Consider the following 21,179-nt stretch of genomic DNA (forward strand, 5'->3'; position numbering starts at 1 on the left):
TGTCATATAAGCTACTATAAAATCATAGTCTTTCAGAAACTTTTCAGAGGGATGAAAATGTAAGGCAATTCCAATGAGTCAAATTCTAAAAAGAAATTAGCCCTTTTTAGGAGAGCAGATGCCTCTGCCTTGCTATTATCCCTGGGGCCATGGTGGGAGAAGCTTCCAATAGACGGGAGCCAAATTTTTAATGTATTTTTAATGGCTATGTGTAGATGGCAATGAGTGCTTAGATTTCTGAAAATCCCAGTGACAAAGCAAGTCCACATACAGTCATAAAATCTTTCCCTTTCCCTTTGGCCATTCATTGTATGCACAGCAACAGTGTGTGAAATGTGAGGCACAGGGAAAGAAAGCTGAGAGGTATATCCTAGAGGTATACGGAGCCCTCATCAAGTGCAAGGAACCAGGTGGCTGGAGGCTGAGGGCAGAGCAGGAGAGTTGAGAGGTGGATGTGAACTCCATCAAGCATAAGTCAGTAGAACATTGGGTCTAGGGAAGAAAGGTAGAAAGCAAAGAAGTCTTCCTAGCAATATGTAGTGCTGGCAGTTGTGCTATGAAGTAGAGAGAAACCTTCAGCATCTTCCTATGCTCGGGAAAGAACTGATCTCCCCATCAAAACATGTGAACCAGTGGTGAATTAGATCCAATAAAAAAAGCCGGGACAGATTACATAACCATGGATTATACTCACTCAGCAGCTCAACCTAGTGGTTTCTCTGAGCAGTGTGTCATTTCCTAGAGTAATTTTACCTATATTAGTCCCTCCTGTTCCTTTTAGACATAGTATATGACATTTAATTAGAACTTGCAGGATATATGAAGAGGCAAGACAATGTCCCCCATAGTCAAGAGAAGAAAGAGTCAGTTAAAGCAAATTCCTCCGTAACACAGATATTGGACTTAGCTGAAAAGGCCTTAAAAATACTTAGGACGAAGTTTTAGAGATAAGGGTGGTGTAACGGTTTTAAAACACCATCCCCCAATCCTTTGACACTCTTCATTGAGAACTAACTCTATTTCATCTCCCCTTGAATATGGACAGGTTTTTGTCTGCTTCAAACATATAGTTAGAACTGAGTAAGGTAGAAGTGACTCTATGTAACTACTGAGTCTATGTCAGAAAAAGAAAACAAAATAAAAATCTTGCAGTTTCTTTCAACTCCTTTTGTGATGCTTCCTCTGGCGGAAGCCAAATGCCCCATAAAAAGTTTGGTTACTGTCAGATTGTCATTCTGGAGTGGGCGCATGTAGGAATTCAGGTCAGTTGTCCTAACTGAACTCACAAGTAACATCCATCATCAACTGTCTGCCATGGGTTGCCATCTTGATATCCAGTCCAGTTGAACTTTCATATAACTGCAGTGCCAACTGATATCTTACTAGAACCACATGTGAGACAACAAAAGCTGAGCCTTTCCTGAATTAGCATAAAATCATGAGCAAACTAAAGTGATTATTTTCAGCTGCTAAGTGTGGAATTTATTATGCAGAAATAATGACCAGGACAGGTAGAGAAGAGATGGGAACAGTTGGAGAATTATAGCAGTGAAATGGAAACTGTAAGAGAGAAACAGGCAGATATTCTAGAAGTGAAAAACATAATATAAAAAATGAACATTTATTTGATGGGTCTGGTAACTGGACATGAGAAATGAGAGGATCAATTAAACTAGAAGATGAGTAAATAGAACTTATTTTAATGAAGCAAAATGAATACATATGTTATATTGTCTACGCCATTCCTTAGACTCAGAATTCCTCAGCAGGATTAAGTTCCAGTAACCTGGGGTGGTGATTTACCTGCTAAGGCACCTTTTATTGTATTCTTGCCTTCTTTGTATCACCTCCCTATCTTCCAATAAATTACTTGCACTTGAATCCTTGTCCTAGGACCTGCATCTGAAGAAATTCAAATTATACATGTGTTATAAAAGGTGACAAAAATCCTAGGAAGTCAATTCTATTATAAAACCTTTTTATAACTTTTTAAAGTTGAGGAAATAGAATATTAGAGAGGTGAAGGAACTTGGCCAAGATCATATAGCTAGGAAGTATATGAAAAAGACATTAGTGCCTGCTCTTAACCATATTTGATACTATCTTTCATGGGATACCATTATACACTTTACAGAATCCTCCCAACACATTATCTCATTCATCTTTAGAATAAGTCAGTAAGATGGGCAAAACATACACTTTCACTCAATTTTTTTTTTAAATCAGATGAAGACACTAACTTAAAAAGAAAGTGACTTATTTAAACTCACACATAGATCTAGGGGCAATGCTAAGACCAGAGCTGGGTCTTCTGACTTTTAGTTTAATTCCTTATCTGCTATACCATGTTAGAGGACTACAATTCAATGAAAAATAGTACTATATACTTCAATTACCCCTTTGCTATTTCCTGAAATTATTTTTAAAATCTAGCATGTTGAAGATGTAATCTTTGATCATATTTTTTAGCTCAAGATTTTTAGAAAATGCTAAGGTGACTGTTGCTTATGTATATTTAGCTATTCTCAAATATGACTAAGCCCTGTGGATGCATTTGTTAGAAACCAAGGACAAGGTGACAATGTTAATTATTTCAAGAGGCAATATGTGCAGTGATTAAACCTATTGTCTCTGGAGCCAGATTTCTTTCATTGGGAAAGTTGTCTAACCTTTCTCTGCCTTGGTCTCCTTATTTGCAAAATGGAATCAACAATATTATTTACATGATTGGGTCATGAATATTTGAAAAGTTAAAATACATGAAAAGCAGTTAGAATAGTACTCAATAATATTTCATTTTCTGTCCCATCCAGTTGAGTTTTCCGTTCTTCAGGAATGGAGTTATGATGCCAAAAAAAATGGTTTTTGGTGACCAGCTCTTGAATTTATATTTTGTCAGAGCAATTTTGAGGGGATATTTTCTTCTACCATATGATTTTAAAGGATGAGAGAGAATTAGAGTGGAACTTGGTAAAAATCTAAACAGGACATCAGATGCAGGACCAAGAAAAATGAGACACTGCTAGATGGAAAGATGAATGTTAAACAATGGTGAACACTGTGGTGGGTAAACTTCCTTAATGGGAATAGATTTCTTTAAGTAAAAACAAGGTCAGAAAAAACAGGTAATTAAAAGATGTACTAATGAACTTTGGGCAGAATGATGCAAAGAGGTCTGATGAAAAATAAGTTCTCTATATTCCTGCCATAGAGACTCATAGAGACTTATAGAGACGGCCATAAAGTTCACAATTCTACAACTACTTAAAAATGAATATGGACAAGGACTGGAGTGTTGTGTAAATGACAAAGTCAAAGATTGCTGGTGAGAGTATGGAAGATTATTTTTCTTATTTTGAGTTTCCTTATGTACTACAATGTGGATAGTGTAGTTCAAATAGTCAAGACCACAAGTCCATTTAGAACAAAACAAAGTTTAGTGATAAGGTTAACTCGTTTACTTTAAGGAAGGATACACATTAGAATTAATCCGATGAAAATGACCAGAGTCACCAGTTCCTCACACTGCCTCCAAGTAAAAAAGTTAAATGTTCTCAAAAAGCTACTGTTTACTTAAAAAAAATCTTTAATGTTACCCTAAGACCATAATCATTAAACCTTATGGTAATGGAAGAGGTGATGGTATGCATTTATACAAGTACTAATACAAAGTTCATGCACCAGAGAATTTGTTAGGTCAGTTTTAATAAATATTATTCTCAAAGATGCCTAATGTCTTTTTATATTTACAAAAATGCTTACATAAATAAAACATTCCAAACTTGTTCAAAAAGTAAGCAAATTTGCTTAAAATTAATTATTGTAGAGATTTATTAATACTATACTTGACAAAGTTAGAGGAGGAACTTTGAAAGATTAAAAAGCAGTTTTAGAAAGATTCCTATATGATTATGGTAAACACATGCAGAGCTTTTGAAATGAGAACTTTGTCCTTTTAAATAAAATGGCAAGTTAATTGTTCTTAATAATATGCCATGGGGAACCACTGACTTTATCTGTGAAGTTTAGTAAGCAAGAATTGAAGTGATGAATTTCTATTTTGACAAGCAGCGATTACAAAGTCAGTCCATGAACTATTATAGGAGAGCACAAATAACACAAAGAGGATAACCCACGATATTAGTAAGTTTATTCATGACATTCACATTAGAAACTAACACTGTTTGGCAGACCTTATGCATAGCTCCTTAAGAGAGGGCTTTTGTTGCTGTTAAGCAAATACTGTATTTTAAAATAACCATACAAGAAGATAAAGTCAATACTGATTCTGAAACTGAACTGGACAGAGACTAGAGGATGGCATAAATGAAAGTCAATGACTGCTGGTGAAATCGACGGAGATTATTTTTCTTATTTAGAGTTTTCCAATGTTCTATATTGTGGTATGTGATTAAGAAGCCAGATCTTCAGGCAGTAGCTTTTAAAGTATGAAAATATACAGGTAGTCAATAGGAATATGAAAAGATGCTCAACATTGCTAATTATTAGAGAAATGCAAATCAAAAGTATGAGATACCACCTCACACCAGTTAGATAGCTCTCATCAAAAAGTCTACAAATAACAAATGTTGGAGAGGATGTGGAGAAAAGGGAACCTTCCTACACTTCCGGTGGTAATATAAGTTGGTGCAGCCACTGTGGAAAATAGTATGGACGTTCCTCAGGAAACTAAAAATAGAATTACCATATGATCCAGCAGTCCCACTCCAGGGCACATATCTGGACAAGATTATAATTTAAAAAAGATATATGTACCTCTATATTCATAGCAGCAGTATTCACAGTAGCCACGACATAGAAACAATCTAAATGTTCATCAACAGAAGAATGGATAAAGAAGATATGGTACATATATACAATGAAATACTCAGTTCAGTTCAGTCACTCAGTTCTGTCCGACACTTTGCGACCCCATGGACTGCAGCATGCCAGGCTTCCCTGTCCATCAAAAACTCCCAGAGCCTACTCAAACTCATGTCCATCGTGTCAGTGATGCCATCCAACCATCTCATCCTCTGTCATCCCCATTTCCTCCCACCTTCAATCTTTCCCAGCATCAGGGTCTTTTCAAATGAGTCAGTTCTTCGCATCAGGTGGCCAAAGTATTGGAGTTTCAGCTTCAGCATCAGTCCTTCCAATGAATAGTCAGGACTGATTTCCTTTAGGATGGACTGGTACTCAGCCATAAAAAAAAAATGCTGTTTGCTGCAACATGGATGCAACTAGAGATTTTCATACTAAGTCAGAAGGACAAATACTATGTGATTTCACTTACATGTGAAATCTAAAATACAACACAGATGAACCCATCTGTGAAACAGAAACAAAATCATGGACATAGAGAACAGACTGGTGGTTGCCAAGGGAAGGGGGTTGGGGGAGGGATGGAGTTGGAGAATGCAGCTAGTAGATATAAGCTTTTATATGTATATAATGCGTAAACAACAAAGTCCTAGTGCATAGCACAAGGAACTATGTTCATTCTCCTATGATAAACCCATAAAGGAAAATAATATTTTTAAAATGCATGTGTATATATATGTGTATATATTTATATAACTGAATATCTTTGCTGTACAGCAGTAATTGTAAACCAACATTGTAAATCAACTATACTTCAATTTAAAAAAGATAAACATACAAGTATATAGTCCTATGGGGCTGCAAACCTATACCTCGCTGGCCACCACTTCAAGCAGTCCCCTGGGTAGCAATCCCCACAACTGGGGCTTCAAACGAGCATAGACCCTCCTGTCTGGGAGATTCCTGCAAGCTGTAGTGAGGCAGAGGGAGGGTGCAAATATGCTGTGCACTAGCCTGTGGTTCCCAAGAGCACATCCATATCTAAAGGTCTCTACAGGTGTGCCTGCTCCTCAGGCCAAAGCTCCAGGACCAGCAAAGAGGATGCCTTGGCAGAAATACTAGCAGGTGCCTCAGACTACCCTCCATGCACTGCCTCAGGTGGTAGCCTGCCAAGAACCACCTTGCAAATTGGTACACTCCCATGTGACCCAGTGGCTCAGCGGTAAACAGCCTGCAAGGCAGACAATGGGGGTTGGATCCCTGGGTGGGGAAGATCCCCTGGAGGAGAAACTGGCAACCCACTCCAGTATTCCTGCCTAGGGAATTCCATGGACAGATGAGCCTGGCGGGCTACAGTCCATGGGATCACAAGTAGTTGGACACGACTGAAGCAACTAAACAACAACAAGGGACCCAGGCTTCCACGCTCTGCTGGCCACCAGAACCAGTTGATCAAGGAGTGGCTCCTGGGCAGCCGGTAGGGATGGGGCAGCCAGACGTATATAAAAGCATCAATCTGGGGATCCTGGCCCCTGGAGGCGGTGCAGGGACAGTGAAGATGGCTGCCGCCAGTCTCTGCCGGAGAGCAGGTCCCCAAATGCCTGTCCTATCCGATGTCCGCCAACCAAACAGCCAAATGAGGCTCTCCCACACAGAGCCCGGACACCCTGGATTGGCGCTTTGCCCTGGACTTTGGGGCTGGTGAGTTCCCGGGTGTGCGGGCGGGGCGAGCCCTTTAGGAACCCTCCACACTATAGCCTCGTGGGGCTTGTGGATAGAGCCCAGTTTGTTTTCAGTGCTAGATATTTTGGGGTCTCGCGGATGCCACTTTTAAAAGTGGGAGTGTACGCTGTGGGGTTCAGACCCTTTCCTTGCTTCTCAGTGAGCAGTCATGTGTCTATACCCGGGGCTGGGGAAGGTGGGACGGGTGGGGCTTGCAGTGAGATTGTGATGGCACCTCTCTAACCTGCTTCCGTGTGGACCTTCTCTCCTTCCCCTGGATTCTAGGAGTGGCTCAGCCAGTTTTTAGGTTTTTTTCAGTGGACGTTTTTCCATATGTAGCTGTAGACTTGATGTATTTATGGGAGGAGGTGCATTCAGGGTTCTCTGAGGTCGCCATTTTGAATTGAGAACTTATAAATCTCTTAAATGAACTTGTAAATCTCTTAATTGAAGCCAGTATCCACCTGAGGGGCTTCCCAGGTGGCGCAGTAGTAAAGACTCTGCCTGCCAATATAGGAGATGTAAGAGACACCGGTTTGATCCCTAGGTCGGGAAGATCCCCTGGAGAAGGGAATGGCAACCCACTCCAGTATTCTTGCCTGGAGAATCCCATGGACTGAAGAGCCTGACAGGCTACAGACCAGGGTATCGCAAACAGTCCCACACAGCTGAGCATCTACCTGAGACTTGAGGTATATTGATAAAAATTATAATTTTAACCTCTAGTTCCTCTGAATCGTTGACAAAAGGGTCTTCTTTATTTCCAAAGCAAACAGGAGTAGGAAAAAGCTGTGACAACTGAGAAGGGTATCGTATTATGGGTTATATATCCTAATTTCCTTCATTATCAGGACTCATGATAAAATGATTATATTATTAAAGGAGTCTGTCACACTAACTCCATGAACCTTTCCTCAGAGGTTGACTGTTTCATAAGTGAAATCAACAAGCTGATGAGAGAACTGTTGTTGTTTAGTCACTCAATTGTGTCCAGTTCTTTCACGACACCAAGGACTGTTGTAGTCAGCCAGGCTCCTCTATCCATGGGATTTCCAGGGCAAGAATACTGGAGTGGTTGCCATTTCCTCCTCCAGGAGATCTTCCTGACCCCGGGATCCAATCTGAGTCTCCTGAATTGGCAGGTGGATTCTTTACTACGTCACTAGGGAAGGCAGATGAGAGTATGGCTACATGCATAATATTTTAATAATTTTTCAAAACCTGCACTTGAGGAAATAACTTATGATCTATTGTTATATCATTCTCCAACTTGAAGAATCATGAAAGTGAAGAGCAAATTTTTCAAGAGGTAGGATTACCTTATGAAAATGTTCCATTCAGCATTTGTGACAAGGAAGTCCAGCATCTGTCAAAATGGTTCTCATTTCTTGGTTTTAAGGAACTGTGATTATAAACATGGTGGTGAAAGACAAACATTATGGTATGTTTAGAGGCTGAAGGCAAAATTCCTTGAGATTACAATGGTATCTCATTGTATTCTCTCTGCAACACTCTGGCATACAAGGGGAGCAAATTATGTAAATTAATAATTGACAAAAACAACATGGCACGTTCCTTTTTCTCACAGTGTTCCTTCTAAAATTTGTCTCGATAGAACCATGTGTCCTTCATGATTGTAAGATAATTTTGTTTTTTTGTTTCACTGAAAGCTGTGCTTTAAATTTTTAGAGTGACTCTAACAAAATGACTTTTCTTATTATCAGGATAGGTTTAAAAGCCTCTTGAGAAGGAGTTTGTTTAAATGAATGTCCAGTACAACTATACATGACATGAATTTCCAAAGAATATTCAAGACATTCATATCATGAAGTGGGGGAAAGGGAGAGGGGAAATATCACGAAGTAATTTTATCCACATTTAACCATTGCACCAGTTCCCCTAAGATCAAAATATAATTTTCTTTTGTTCTAAAACTGAGCTTTGCAAATTGAGTCTGTTTTGTCAGTGACATATGGCAAAGTTTCAGAAGAACCCAAAGCTGCTTGATAAATAGTGTTCATATTCTTATAATATTTGTTTCTAAAATGTTTCGTGGTAAACATTTTAATAACAACACAAATAATACAAATATGGATAAATAGTTACTGGAATACAAAATTCTCGTGATTAAGCAGAGTCTCTTTGAGCTGGGCCATCAGAACCAACAAAGGGAATGTAAGCATATTTTCTGCCATTTGTGTTAATTACATCGAAATGCTGTGGAAGTGATGTTCTAAGGAAAATAGACATTTGATGAAGAATTTGAGCAGGTTCACTCTTGTGGTCACCAGAGATAATATTTAAAAATGGTTGATAGCTCAGATCCAAAGTATCAGAAAAGAACTCAAATGAATAGGTGTTATATTTACATAATGAACTACTTAGTAACTGTTTCTATAACTTGAGTCCTCCTGCATATGGTACAATCATCATCTCTAAGTTCTGAGATCTGTCTCATTTTATCAGGGAAGATCTTTTAGGAAATACAAAACTATGCCTAGGGAACTAAAAATCAAGTCAGTTTTATTGTCAGTACTGATTTAACCTCGGCTTCTTAGTTCTAGTACATGGGCTTCTGTTTTTTTCCTAGATTTTAAACACATATTTATAAAAAGGTCTTATTTTACTTTTTATTGCTTGAGTCCTTTATTTAAAGTCTTCCCAGTTTCCTAGCTCCCAAAAGGAAGGGTCCATGTATTACTTTCTAATTAGCCTTCTCCAGGCTTTTTCTCTCTACTATTTATCCCCTCTTTGTTTTCATGAAATGTTCATTTCACTACTGTATAATTTATCTCTATCTTCTATCAGGAATACATTGTACTAATTGTATATTCCTGGTGCTGATACAGATCCTGGTGTACCTGCCATGCATGTGTATGGTAGGTTTTTAATGAACTTTTTCTTTCTAAATGAATGTATCAGTCTAGATCTACTCTCCCTTATTACACAAGTGTGGTCAAAGCCATCATAAAACAATCTTCCTTTTAGTTAAATGCATAAAAGGAGTCCCAAAGAATGTCCAAGTAGTCTTTCACATTCAAATGTCATATTCCAATACATACAGAGTCCACAGTGATGGATGTTCAAAACTGGATTCTCTGATACATTCAACTCATCTCCATGCTTTTGTCTTCTCTCTTTGATTGTTAGATCTATATGCTCCTCACTACACTGTTTTTCTGTCAGCCCCTAGAGCTCTTTGTGCTTTTTAATATTTTGGTTCCTCCCCAAAAGTCTATCTTCTAGCCTGGGTTGTTTGTCATCCTCAGTCACTTCTTATTGTATCGTTGAATAGGAGGGTGGGAGAGAGTGTTTTCAGATCTTGAAAACCAAGGGAGAAGGAGCAGAAACCTCCCTGATGTCATTATCAGAGAAGAATCTGAAAGATTAGTTAATAGTATCCCTTTACTCTTGCAAATAAAGTTGTCATTCATTACTTTATTATGTTAATTAATGAAAGATATGGTGATGTAGCATTAAAAGTATCTACCTTTCCTTAAGGAACTAGTCTCTTATTTACTTTTTTTTTTTTCATTATGTTAGAAGAATAGCTTTAATCCACCCTGGATTGCATTACAAAAGGCATCCTTTATAACTTCCTTTTATAACCTCAATCTCTAGAGTAAAGGTTTTTACTCTAGCAGTTGTGGATACAGGCTATAGAAAATAGTTCAGAAGGTGTGGGGTGAGCTTTTGGACTTGCTTTGTCTTACTACTGATGCCTAGAAAGAAAAGAAAGTGAAGTTGCTCAGTCTTTGCGACCCCATGGACTGTAGCCTAGCTGCTTCCTCCATCTAGCCATGGGATTTTCCAGGCAAGAGTATTGGAGTGGGTTGCCATTTCCTTCTCCAGGACGCTATCAAACTGTATATTTTAGTTTGCTTGACTCTTACTTTACAAAACTTCACAGATGGCAACTGCTTATCTGGATACAAATTTTTACCTGTTAACCATATTTTACAATCCTATGCTGTTCTTGGTTAGGCTTCCCTTACCTGGTACTAGATTTCAGTCCATTCCTATTCCTGCCATTGACTTTAGCCTTGTCCTGTTTTATTTTGTTGTTTACTCACTCAGTCCTGTCCGACTCTTTTGAGACCCCAAGAACTGTAGCCCACCAGGATCCTCTGTCCATGGGATTTTCCAGGCAAGAATACTGGAGTGGGTTGCCATTTCCTTTTCCAGGGGACCTTCCTGACCCAGGAATCAAACCTGTGTCTCCTGCATTACAAGTGAATTCTTTACCACTGAGCCTTGGGGGAAGCCCAGCCTTGTCCTAATGGTTGAATATATTTTGCTCATATGGCTTTGTGTACTTCTACAACATTTAATCTTTTGGTGCAAGATAAATTCTTGAGGGGAGAAGGGGGGTGGGATGAATTGGGATATTGGGATTGACACATACACACTACTGTGGATAGATAACAATGAGATAACTAGTTGAGAGCCTACTGTATAGCAAAGGGAACTCTACTCAGTGCTTTGTGGTGGCTCAAATGGGAAGGAACTCCAAAAAACGGGGGAAATGTGTATACATATAACTGATTCACTTTGCTGTACAGCAGAAACTAATACAACATTGTAAAGCAACTATACGCCAATAAAAATAAAAAATAAAATAAATAAATAAAATATTAAAAAGAAAACTAAAAGTGGATTTACCATATAACCCAGTAATTAAAGATTTGGGCAGTTTTCCTGGAGAAATTAAAATTTATTTTCACATAGGTTCTTGTTAAGAAAAAAAGTTCTCAAGACAAGAGAATGAAGACATTAAAAATAACCTTGATTTAGGAACCTAGTACATGCAAATACGTAACCCACACTTGTTTCCTTATGAACCAAGTTTGAAGTCTTTGGTGATGGTAGTGGACAACATGTGTCTGCAATCTTGGAACAGAAGTAGACTTTGAACTCAGCTGTTGATTTCTAAAGTCCATTTTTTTCTTCTTGATACAACAATCAAAAGTGATGAAACTATTACTTCTTGTTGAAAACTCTTCTTCTGTGATTAAATGAAGACAGCTCTCCCCTTTCTGGCCATGGAGGGACAGGGAACATGACATAGACCAGGCAAGTCAGAATAACCTATCTTATCTCCCTGGCCACTTTGTTCACTGATAAGCCTAGGAGCTTGTAACTTATTCAGGCTGATCAGAGCCTCTCAAGGTTTTTTGTTTGTTTTTGTTTTTTGTTTGCTTAGAGTTGTTAGGGAAGGCTCTAAAAAACAAAAAACAAAAGTCCATTAGTCTATAAGTGTGAGATATAGGGGTTACCACAGATGATCATCTTATTTATTTTGAAGAAGCCAAAAGAGAAAGCTAGCAGGAACAGAAAGTTCTAGGAGATGGCCAAAAAGGTAGTACCCTCTATCTAGCCACTGATTAAATGGACATGAATTTGAGTAAGCACCGGGAGATGGTGAAGGACAGGGAAGCTAGGCTGGGCTGCAGTCCATGGGGTCGCAGAGTTGGACACCACTGAGAAACTGAACAACAACAACAATGGTGTGAATTAATACACAAATGCCTTTTCTTCCCAAGATAGCTTGGGTGGGTTTTCTACTACTGGCAATCTAATGAGTCAAATTTGACACTGTAACACACAAATTGAATCATTTCTTTTACATCTGAAACCAACAATTAGTCTTGTTTCAGATAAAGGATAATATAGGAGACATGAACTTGTATTTGAACTAGCTAAGATAAAGAGTTCAACATAGCAACACAGCAGAGGCAGATAAAAAAGGATTTTTTCAAGAGACTAATACCACAACCACAAAAAAAGTATTTCTATATGCATTTGGCTAGGGACTCCACTTATTCCAAGGAAATGGAATAATTAACTTCATTTGGTGAGGCAGACTAGGCAGGTCTAGATATTCAGATGTGAATGGGCAGAAGGTAGAGAAATACAAGGAAGAGAAAATGTGGAACCAGTTAGATATTAGTAGGAAATTCTATTCTACTACTTAGACAATTACAAAACTCTCTTTTATTGGCCATAATGGCTTTCAATATGTTCTATGCCCCTATGCACATCAAATATCTCTATTTCTTGTAACAAGTCTGTATGTATTATTAATTCTATTTTACAAGAAGGAAACTGAGGCTTAGAAAGTTGGTAAAGGCCATAGAGTTAAAGAACAGAAGTAGAGCTTGAACTCATAGCTTTTGATTTTTACAGTCCAGTTTTTTCTTTTCTTCTTGATACACCAACCTACTCCCTTGAAACAGGGACACGAGAGAGTACAGTGACTGTCAATACAATGACCTCATCAGGTTCTAGCAGAAGATCTTGAAGTGAGCAGGGAAATCATTGAAATGGCAGTCTTGCTTTTGGATATATCCTTTAGTTAAAAGAATATGTCTGCTGAAGGTGATCAGCATAGTTTCCTAGCTTAGGCAACAGACTGTGGAGCCAGACTTCCTGGATTCAAATTATGTATGGCTCCAGCACTTGCTAGTTGTGACATCTTGGATAAACTATTTACCTCTTTGTGTTTCAGATTCCCTTTTTTTAAAAAGGGGCTATTAATACTATATGGGCTTCCCAGGTGGCACTAGTGGTAAAGAACCTACCTGCCAGTGCAGGAGATGTAAGAGATGCAGGTTTAATCCCTGGGTCAGAAAGATCCCCTGGAGGAGGGCATGGCAACCCACTCCAGTTTTCTTGCCTGGATAATCCCCATGGACAGAGGAGCCTGGCGGGCTACAATCCATAGGGTCACACAGAGCTGGACACGACTGAAGCGACTGAGCATGCATGTATTAATACTGTATACCTCTTAGGATTGTTACGAGAATAAAATATGTAAATTTGTACATATGTAAAATATGTAAAATTGTGAAGCCCTTCAAGAGCACTGGGTGCATAGTAAGAGCTACATAAATGTCTATTAAATAAAATAACTTTAATGTATTATTAATTTACAGAAGGTGTAATTATTGTGATTTAATATTAGAGTATTTTTACCTTTGAATTGGTTCCTCCAAGTGAAGATTTATCAAATTTGACATTATTTTCTTTTTTGTTTATAAATGGTAGAGGTATATAATTCTTTATTTTTTTGGACACTATTTTCATTTTGGCCTGGATTGTACTTTGATGTGGGGGCTAGCCTGTGTATTTCAGGATACTGAGCAGCACCCCTGGCCTCTACCCACTAGATGTCAGTAGCACCTCCCCCATGTGACGACTAAAATTATCTCCAGACACGGACCAATTTCCCAATCGCGATGGCGAAATCGTCCCCTTTGAGAATCATTGCTCTCCGTGTAGGAGTTAATAGCTATAAACCTCGGATTTGTATACCATTATTAGCACTGACCAAGTTATAAAGTGGAGCCAATGACTACTATCACCACTACTACTACAGACGTTTCAAAGTCAAAACTCAGTAACTTGTTACAGAAGTTCTTGAAGGAATAAGATCTTGTCACCAGTTTGCTATAAAGCCTGCAGAATTTCACCACTCTTTGCTAAATATGGTTGTTTCTGTATTCAGTGTCCTCTGGTCTTGCCAGGTCTTTGTGCGTTTCCCCTCGGTGCCCTTCTCTGTGTAGCACTGCCGCGTGTCTACCAGTAGGTGGTATCCACGAATAATGGGATCCACAGCCTTTCCTTTGCAAGCATGCTCAGATTACCTCTCCCACTTGCTGTGCCGAGCTCCCTCCGTAGGGATATCCTCCTTCTTTCCTCTAACTTGCGGAGGCGGGGCGGGGAGTTGGGAGGAGAGGAGTTTTCAAACAGAGTTTTGCCTTTCCTTACTGTGAAGGAGGTTTGCTACGTTTTATAGAGCAGCAGATATTATGTATGCGTAACTCTACGATATGAGTTGGACGCCATGACTTGTAAGCAGAATATTAGAGACAATTCTTTGCCGGATATTTAGAATTCTGTTACTTTGGGTATCCAGATTGTGTTATTTCAGTCTCCTTCGCTGACCACGAATTACTGCATCCACAGTTCCATGTGTCGATATGGGGACTGGCTTAAGAAGATAAAAAAAGAAGACTGAATAATACTTTTACCTAGTGCATTTTAAATGCCCATGAAAGCACACTGTCTCCTCTATTTGTATATCACAGTCAGACTGTGGAAGCATTCCAATTCTGGTAATGAATTATAGGCTTATAGAAGTAAATCATAGGCCATTATCATTTTCATATGCCACAGGGTATTTAAAGGTTTCAAATTTCAGAAAGATGTATATTAGATACTAATATTATAGTTTATAAAATTTTAGTATATTACATTTTAGTCCTTTCTTATGCAACGATCTGAGTCTACCACATCTGCCTTCTCTGGATTTTAAATTCTGATTGTTCATTCATCATCATGGAGGAAGCTACATTCCCTTTATTACATGGCCTGAATAGATTAGACTTGCTCTTTGGAGAATGGATACAGGAAACGTTCAGAAATAACGTTGTCATTTATGAGCCAAAAAGGCAGAATTAAAAGCAAAAATTTTTCTGAAAGTGAAGTGAGGATTAATCGTCAAAGAAAAGTTGAAGGGTGGCTTTCTAAATTAAGTTATTTCATCTAACACATTGCAACGATTTTGCCGTTTCACTTCCCTCAGGCCACTTCTACACTTGTTATAAAATCAGGATGAGCCTATCATTCCCTCCAGCTTTTCAATCTATATCTGACCTTGTATTCCAATCAATATATATTTCAGAGAGCTAAAATGACTGGTTCAACGGCACCTTGGTTTGATCAGTTGTTAGGTATAGATCTAGTGTTAAGAATTCTGTTATTCATGAAATTATGATGAAACAAATGACCCCCTAGTAGAACTTGAACAGTTTAGTAATAATAGATTATCCTCGGTTAGTAAAATAAAGTGAGCCTTTACTAAACAATATGCACCAGGAAGTTCTAGACATATTTTTATTTTAAAAATTATTAGAAGTTTGGAAAATACTTTTTTATAATATTTTTAAGATTTATTTACATTATGATAAATTTGATCGATCTATCTTCATTATCATCATTCATCTGTCAGTCATAACATTTTGTCATATATACATGTATTTAAAGAAATCATTGCTGGAAATCTCTATGTGTATCATCTTCATCTCATTCCTATTTATCCTTCTCTAATCATTTTCCAGAGTATAGTGCTTATCATACCATGTAAGTTTTTACTGCATTTATTGTTATTCTGCTTGTTTTATAATAAATGGTCTCATACTAAGTGTTTCCTCTAATAACTTGTTTTTTAATTCAAATTAAGCTTTGTGAGATTCATTCATGTTGATGCAAGTCTTAAATAGATGGGTAGAGTGCAATTTGTTTATCCATCCTTCAACTGAAGGATATTTAGGTTGTTTATAGCTTGTCTCTGTTACAGAAAGTGCTGCAATGAGCATTTGTGTGCATGTGAGAGAGGGTCTCCAACAAAGAATTGCTAGATTATAGGAAATGCATCTTCAAATTTATCATACATTCTCCAAACTGTTCATAAACTCATACTTCCTTCAGCCATATATGAGAGTTCTTCTTATTCCATAATATCATTAGTAACTGGTATTATTAGACTCCATCTTGGTTATCTTTCACCAATTGAGAATTATGAAATTGTATCTTATTGTGGTTTTATGTTGCATTTATCAAGTCAACAGCCTATTGCTTTACATTTATTTGCTATTGAGTTATGCTTTTCTGAAGAATTTTGTGTTTATATCCTTTGTTACTTTTTTCTCTTTGGTCCTTTGACTTTGTTCTTATTGATTTACAGAATCTCTCCCACATTAACCCCTGCCCCATCTTCCAAAGTCTTATTTTGTTATTTGTAACATCACAACTTTTATATGTTATTTTAAAAGCAATTAGAGTTAAATTTTATTTTCCTCACAAGAAAAAGTTACATTTTCTTCAGTATTAAATCTCTAAAGTGTTCAAATGATATACACAAATATAAGAAATTTAAGACAATGGATGCGAGACAGCAAAAGAGACACAGATGTATAGAATAGTATTTTGGACTCTATGGGAGAGGGCGAGGGCGGGAGGATATGGGAGAATGGCACAGAAGCATGTAAATTATCATATGTGAAATGAATCGCCAGTCCAGTTTCGATGCATGATACAGGGTGCTTGGGGCTGGTGCACCGGGATGACCCAGAGGGATGGGATGGGGAGGGAGGGGGGGTTCTGGAAGTGGAACACATGTACACCCATGGTGGATTCATGTCAATGTATGGCAAAACAAATACAATATTGTAAAGTTAAAAAAAAAATACTCTTCCTAACTATCACAGAATTGTTAATTGGTTATACTCCAATATAAAATAAAAAAATTTTAAAAATCTTCCTTTAAAAAAAAAAGAATTTTAAGACAAATGAAATTATATGTATACAAATTACTATCAACATAGATTTTATATTCTTTATAATTTCTCTTCTTTTCTGTATAAATAACATCAAAATTTACCTTTAGCTTGGTCAGTAAATCACATTACATTTAACCTGTATTTTAGGAAAAAAGTGCACTGCAAAAATCTTTTTAATCATTGACATTTTCCTTTTGTTTAATAGTTTAACGAATATATTATTTTATCCATGAAACCTAGGTCTTTTAGTAATATTGCTCGGTAACTCTGAGCAGTATTTAAAATTTCCTGAATTTCAGTTTCCTCATTGTAAAATGAGAAGGACCAAGAAAGAAAATCATGAAATGTCCCCACTAACTTTAACATTCTGTATTAGAGACTCATACAGACTTACTGAGTGTAAAACACCTGTGACTATTCTCATTTCCATTTTAGCTTCTCACATGCTTTCTTATTCTTTCTCAGGGCCCCAGAGATCCAAACTATTCTTATTCCTTTTCTGAACTATAGTCCATCTAGTATAGTGACTCTAAAATTATATATTTAAAATCTCTGGGAGCCTGTAGAGTCACTGGAGTTATAAAGAAAATGTAAATCTTAAAATGCATCAGATATTTCCTATAGATTAAAAATGGCTCATATGTATGCACTTTAACTTTTCAAATACAAATGGATGCTCCTATGATTAGTAAAATTTTTTTGCAGGGCATTTTTTCCCTAATGGATGTATGTAAAATTTAATTTGTGATTTATTGAGCAAGGTAAAGGTAAAAGATTTTTGTCATTCTGTGTTTTATGGACAGTATAATTAAAACAAAACTAATCTCTTGTGAAGATATTTGGAAATTTTGGTTTTTGATAATGTTAGGAATACTAACCATTCTTATACTATTTCATTCTGTTTCTTTTTTTTTTTTCAATATGAGTTTCTTCTGAAAATAAATCTATATGTCAGTTTTTGGTAAGGCTTTCTGGAAAATTACTATAGGAAAAAAAAAGGTAACAGTTTGATATCCTCTGTGCCCCATAGCCTTTATATGTACCTTTACTTTTTTTCACTTTTGACACTACACCTAATTGATTATATCTACCTTCTTTACTGTGGGTTTCCCTGGTAGTTCAGATGGTAAAGAATCTGCCTGAAATGCAGGAGACCTGGGTTTGTTTACTTGAAGATAATAATTGTTGCTTACTTACTATTGATTTCTCCATGATATCTAACATGTCATTGTGCATAGATAGTAAATTCTTAATAAAAATTTTTTATATTGAATTGAATGATTCTGTGATTCTACTGGGAGACTGGAAAGCTGCTAATAGATCAGAAAGAGTGAGCGGTCGGTCACCTGTTACTGAGAAAGTGGGAATGACCAAAGAACATGTCTCCTGATTAGAATATCATTCAATAAATATCAGTATTCTGGGCTACCTCAAGGACCATCCTGATACTCAAGGAAGTCCAAGGATCCTTCATCTATTTCTCTTGAGTTTTGCATGATTAGGTGATTAGACGAGGGTGGGGTGGTTGTCAAGTTTGCCAAGCAAAGGTTAGACATTGGAAATTTGTTACGTTTGTTTAATACTCTACAGCTTTCAAAATGCTTTACTTACTATATATTTTGTCAGGTATTGTATGTATATTTTTTAGAAAGCTTTTATTTACATATTTCTTGACTAGATTGATATATAAGAAATTAAGGGTGGAGGAGTTCCAGAGGATTCCTTGGGTCTTTGATGGTGCCAATAGCCTAACAAGTCTAAATGTAGTTCCAAGAAATGTATAAAGGGAAGATTTATTGAATGATTGAGTAGTGATGGTTTAATGAAAAGGAGGATGACTGAATTAACATTTTGTCAGGTATTCAAAATATCTCTAGAATCTATTCTTTTTCTTTCAGAATGTCCGCATTCTTCATGACCTGGCTTACTTTATAGTTTTCTTAATGGTGTCTCTTCCTCTTACGTATGTTCTTTTAATGAATCCATCTCTCATATTGTTGCTTGTCATTCTTTTGAAGATAGGACTCCTCATTTCTGTCCCCTGTTTGGAAACCTCCAATGGTTGTCCCACTCTGGCAAATAAAGTATAATTATATTAGTTAGATGTGGGGAGATGTAGTTAGGGTTTCTCAATAACATTTTATATGATCCTTCTAAGTTGCCTAAGGGACTTAGATCTGTTTTCCAGTGGGAGAAACTGTCAATATCTCCAAGGGGTTGGCACCTGGCTTTTTCTAGTACTTTTCTGAGCAGCTGGTACTTAAGTTCAGGCTTTTTGATGTCAAAGAAGTTTATTTCAACCCAGACTCTATGAAGATTAGTTCATCTTGTGCCATAAAAAATAAAGTCAGTGTGGGAATGGGGCAGGGAGGAAGAACAGTCACATGGCATGCCCCGCTATACCCTGTTCCCAGGGACTATCTCCAAAGGATGCCATAGGATGCTAAGAGATGGAGAATCTTTGAAACCATTGCATTTCTGTCCATGAGTTTGGCCCGTATTAAACCCTCTCCAATACTCAAGGAAAATGAGATTCTTGACTGTATACTTCAAGTATGCCTTTCTCCCTATTTTCATGCTTTTTTCCTGTTTTATTCCAAGCTGTTTGCTGTTCCTCTCATATTCTGCACATTTATACTCTAATTACTTACATTCACAGTATCTTTTCTAACTTATTTGCCAGGCAGTCCTACAGTCTTGGTCACCATAACAGTTAAACAGAGCTGTGCCATACAGCTATTGGTTGCCTACAACACTAACACCCCATTTCTGATTTTTCTTCATCTAAAAAAAATTGTCTTTGTAAGCATACCAATTGGTTGATGGTTTAACCATGAAAAAATGATTTATTTACACTGATATGGACAACTGTGTTAGCGGGAGAAGAAACAGGTCTACAGTATCACAGCATTCTTAATATGCATGTTTGAATATGCATATTTATACAAAACTACAACCCTCTATTTGTTTGAGATATATATATATTCTAACAGGTTACTAGTCAGCTTTCACTGGGTTGTTGATACAAACTGTCCCCCAAGACGGTTCCCAGAACTGCCTACTTAACATGTTCAAATTAGATTTATAATTCAAATCATTGAACTATCATGTCATTATAGAATAAGGAGTAGTCTAGTATCTGAGGATATTTTGTTTGAGAAAGAACTTTATGTAGTTCTTTCTTGCTAATAATCCTTATGCTAGATGATAATTATCCAAATGTGTGCAAATTGTATTATGCTTCTTTGATGAAAGTTATACAGAAACTCAGATATTTACCGTCCGTTGTACCTTATATGTTGTTCGGTCACTAAGTCATGGACTCTTTGTGACCCCACGGACTGTAACCCTCCAGGCTCCCCTGTCTATGGGGTTTTCCAGGCAAGAATACTGGAGTGGGTTGGCCATTTCCTTCTCCAAGGAATTTTCTGGACCCAGAGATCAAACCCATGTCTCCTGCCTTAGCAGGCTCTTTATTATTGAGCCACCAGGGAAGTATCTTATATGGATGACAACAAAAAAACCCATGGGGTATATTCAGTGTTAAGGATAGGGTATGAAGTGACTAGTTTTGTTGAAACATGAATTAACTGTAGGAGAGAACAAGAATAAGTAGAGAGACTATGGTAAGCAGAAAAAGATGGCTGCAAGCATTCTTGTTATCTGGTGTACTCATACATTTTTCCCAGTTGTTTAAATATAAAATTTTGGTAGTTTTGCTAAGATATTTGATAGATGAATTGAAGCCCCAAATCTGTTAACCTTAAGATAAGCAGATTGTCTTTGTGTTTCTGATTTGACCTGCAAATCACCTAAAAGCAGTGAATTTTCTTTAGCAAATTGAAGAAAAGGTCAAGAGAGTCAAGATAAAATAAGGATTTGATGTGCCATTGATGACTTGAAACTGGAAAGAAAGGAATGAAGGAAGCTTCTAGGAGCTGGATGACAGGGAGCAAGGAAGGAAATGGGAACCCAGTTCCACAATTAGGACTGGATGAAGCAGAAACTGGAATCAAGATCGCAGGGAGAAATATCAATAAACTCAGATATGCAGATGACACCACTCTTATGGCAGAAAGCAAAGAGGAACTAAAGAGCCTCTTTATGAAAGTGAAAGCAGAGAGTGAAAAAGCTGGCTTAAAACTCAACTTTGAGAAAACTAAGATCATGGCATACAGTCCCATTACTTCATGGCAAATAGATGGGGAAACAATGGAAATAGTGAGAGACTTTATTTTCTTGGGCTCCAAAATCACCTCAGATGGTGATTGCAACCATGAAATTAACACA

Source organism: Giraffa tippelskirchi, chromosome 10 (assembly GCF_054371585.1).
Source record: "Giraffa tippelskirchi isolate mGirTip1 chromosome 10, T2T-mGirTip1v1.2.pri, whole genome shotgun sequence".
NCBI lineage: Eukaryota > Metazoa > Chordata > Mammalia > Artiodactyla > Giraffidae > Giraffa > Giraffa tippelskirchi.